The sequence below is a fragment of the Lygodium microphyllum genome, chromosome 26 (assembly GCF_053477565.2).
Source record: "Lygodium microphyllum isolate KBCC chromosome 26, Lygodium_microphyllum_v1.1.10, whole genome shotgun sequence".
NCBI classification, from domain to species: Eukaryota; Viridiplantae; Streptophyta; class Polypodiopsida; order Schizaeales; family Lygodiaceae; genus Lygodium; species Lygodium microphyllum.
The window spans coordinates 112,510,279-112,514,112 of NC_141160.1; the positions used below are offsets into that span (position 1 = coordinate 112,510,279).

Here is a 3,834-nt window from a genome sequence, read left to right on the forward strand (position 1 = left end):
TTATGGGCGAGTCTCTTTTGGGTACACATTCAGCCTCTATGGTCATACATCATTTGCTATTCTCAACACCCCCCCTCAAATGATGAGTCTCTACCCTTGCTGGCATTTGCCCCCCCTACATGTAGACATGGACCAGGAGACTAGCTCTTTGGCAGCCTAGTCAAGTTAAGGCTTGAAACTTTAGATTCTTGGTAAGGGTTTTAAATCCACTTTGGGAAACAAATCCACTATGGGAATTTTTTGCAAAAACATTTTGTTGGTTTGTTGCAGCGAAAAAATATTTTCTTCATCCTTTTTGTTTTGTTGCTTCATTGGCAACCTTTGATCTTCTTCGTCTTTTTGGACTTCTTTTTCGTCATGCTCTTGTTCTTCATTCTTTTGATTGATGCTTAGTGCTATTTCTTGAGTTTGGGATGGATACAAACATGTACATTGCCTTGGCTTGTCAGACCCTTTTGCAAGTGACATTTGGGATCATAGATATTGAAATGACACACAACAATGCTAGTGTCAACAAACACTTGATAGAGTAGAGTGAAGGAGATTGGAAGCATACATGTTTTTTTTAAAAATATAAATAAATTAAAATGAGATCAATGTGAATGGATTGAGAAGGCTGGTTTGAGAGAGAGGGCTCAAGTGTGAAAAAGGTTTTTTACTGGAGGAGGCTTTTAACTTTAATGCTTAAGGTTTAAGGAAAGAAAGGGATAATGTGCTGCTTTTCATCCTCCCCTTCCACGCTTATGGTTGGAGCAGCAGGGATGCTCTCAAGGACCATGATAGTCGTCGACTCCCCTCTACAAATGAAGCGATCCACTTTCCCCTCTCATACCTTCACTCAAGGAGCTGGATTCTGCTGCTTCTTCCTCGCTTCTCGTGCCCTGTAGCCTTCACTCGGTAGAAATCGGGACCTTTCACATCCGTAACATAAAGTGCCCCTTCCTTTCTGCTCCTTCCTGCTGCACTCGCAGCTAATGCACATCACATGGCCGTCTTCTTCCATTTTCACTTTTATGATCTCCTTTTTCTTCAGCCTTGGGAGATGTGGGCCTCGCACGTCTTCACGCTTGCTGCTGCTATTGGAGACGCCCTGCTTCTTCTTGTAGCAAAGCGGACTGCTGGTCCAATTTGGAGGCCTGCTAAAGTCAACAGGAACTCGTCCTGTGACCAACTTCATAAGGAGCACCCCATAGCTATACACATCACTCTTCTCTGTCAACATTCTGGTGAGAGCATATTCTGGAGCAACATACCCAAATGTCCCCATGACTCGTGTTGTCACATGGCTGTTTCCAGGCCCTAACAATTTAGCAAGTCCAAAATCAGAGACCTTTGGATTCCATTGGCTATCTATTAGGATGTTGCTTGACTTCACATCACGATGGACTACTTTAGGCTCCAACCCTTCATGCAGATAAGCCAGTCCCTTGGAAGTACCGAGAATAATTTGCATTCTGATATCCCAACTCAATGGTGGATGTTTCCCTAGATATCCATGAAGCCATTGCTCCAAATTCCCATTTTCAATATACTCATAAACAAGCATCCTTTGAGAGCCTTCCATACAATATCCAATCAACAGTACAAGATTCTTGTGCATGACACATCCTATCGCCTCCACCTCTATTGTTTAGAAGATTTTTCACAGCTATGCGTGTACCTTCAGGTAGCTGACCACAGCCTCTATCATGCGGCTGAGAGCTTACAAGGAAGAAGAAAACACACCACTAGCTACCTAACTCAGCCATGGCTCTGATACCATGTTAGAAAACATGGACCTAGAGCTAGATCGGCTATGGTGGACGTAAGTCAAACACACGATACATTATTAGAATGAGGAATTATAACTCAAGTGAATTAGGTTCCAAGATAGATTAGCTTGGACTCATAAACACAATCTTGAGTAGCATAAACTGAAAGTACTATTACATTGAAATGAGTGTCAAGTACATGCATTTATAGCTTTTTGGATAGTACCACTGTACCTCACTGTGCATATGGGATTTTGGACATATCTTCTTAGAGCTTCTAGAGCATACATCTTTGTCATATCTCTCATACAAAGCCACTTATGGGCAAGCCTCTTTTGGGCACACATTCAGCCTCTATGGGCATACATCATTTGCTATTCTCAACACATTTTTTTTCCCTTTTTAATATACACACTTCGTGGGATGGACGCGTAAAGTCCACTTAGTTGAAATTGTTGGTCAAAGTTATGGTCAGGTCTTTATTAGGTTTTTAATGGTATTATGGTTTGCTTATGTGCTACGATTACGGGTATGGTTTGCAGTTTTTTTTCTTTTCTTGCCTGATATGGGGTTTTGGGTGCCTGCTTGTTGCATCGCATGAAGTTTTCGGTCGGATATGTGTAGAGGTCATGCCGAATTTTTTCTAGGATGTGCGTTGTGCCTTCTACCTCCCTCTCTCTATCTCTCTCTCGCAGCCTCTTGGGGTCTCCTTGTGCTTTCCTAGCTGCTCCCCATGCCTCATATTTATAGCTAAATAAGAGAAGAAGGCTTGTGGCTAAGAAGAAGAGCTCTTTATGGAGGGGATCTTGAAAAAACCAGTAATCGGATGCTCAAATCACAATTCTGATATTTTTTCTAGCTCCAAAAAGGGGGAAAAGCCCTAAGACACTTGATTAGAAATCTTCAGATTCGAAGTGTTGTTTACTATCTGTAAAACTGCAATTGCAACGTGCATGATTTTGCTAATCCTTCTTTTTTTGTATTAAATCTCCAAAACAAGCTGAAAAACCACTTGATGTTTTTACATGACATCCTATTCTAGAAATCTCCATATCTAAAATATGCTAGTTTTGCCCAAAAATCTAATATTTTTGGACCATTCATATTATACATATTAACACTAGTGATTAATATGGTGCATAACTCTCGTTCACGTTGTAATTTCCGTGAAAGGTGGCTATAATCCTTGTCAATCTGAGAAAAATATCGGATTACGACTCTCGATAAATTTTATATTTTTAATTAAATAAAAATTATTAGTTATTAATGTTAGTTAGTTTTTACTTTAGTTAGTCTTTAGTTAGTAACCTTACTAACTTATTAATTGACTAACTAACTTTCGAACTAACCAACTAATTTTCAATTGCATGGAAGTATTACAACTCCTCAAAGGGTTTATGGGTGATTAAAGGGGACATTTTCATTATTTCCTTCCACATCAGTAGATTGGCTCCTTAGCACTTCTTATAATGTTTTGATAGAGTGGGCTAGGTCCTTAAATAGGATTATCCACTACAATTAGGAGTGTAAAAATCTTTCTAGATATGGCATTTACATTATGACCACTTGCAAATTACACAACTTAGAAGAAGACTATCATGCTCTAGTCTATATAATTGATTCACAATCATTTGGTAGAGTTGGGTCTTGAGCAATAGATGGATGAGTCACCGTTTCAATACATTGGTCTCACACACCATTTTCTAAGATGTGAATAATATTATCTTCTCAATGGGATATTAGGTCTACCTTGAATAGTTGGCCTGCTTGCTTAATCTAAACAAATAAGTATCAGGGGGGATTATCATCAATCCCAATCACTTTTTCTTCATTGGGATATGTGATCAACAATAAACTATTGCTTTTCTTTGCCACAACCATAGAAGAGTCGAATTCCAACAAGAGTAGAAGCCATCGAGTAATTTCAAAGCTACTATTGAAATACAAATATGCTTGAAAGATGAGTGTTTGAGATCATATAAAGGGAGACAATATATAATTAATGAGTTTAGTTAGTGGCCTCATGGGATAAAGTAATACTTTACATGGAGATTGTTAAGATCACAAGCTCAATACGTGTAGA

At 39.0% G+C, this 3,834-nt stretch overlaps 1 pseudogene; it reads right to left on the reverse strand.

Annotated features, from left to right (window-relative positions):
* Positions 1-838: 838 nt before the first annotated feature.
* Positions 839-1,748, reverse strand: LOC148013691 (putative serine/threonine-protein kinase At1g01540 pseudogene; annotated as a pseudogene).
* Positions 1,749-3,834: the final 2,086 nt, after the last annotated feature.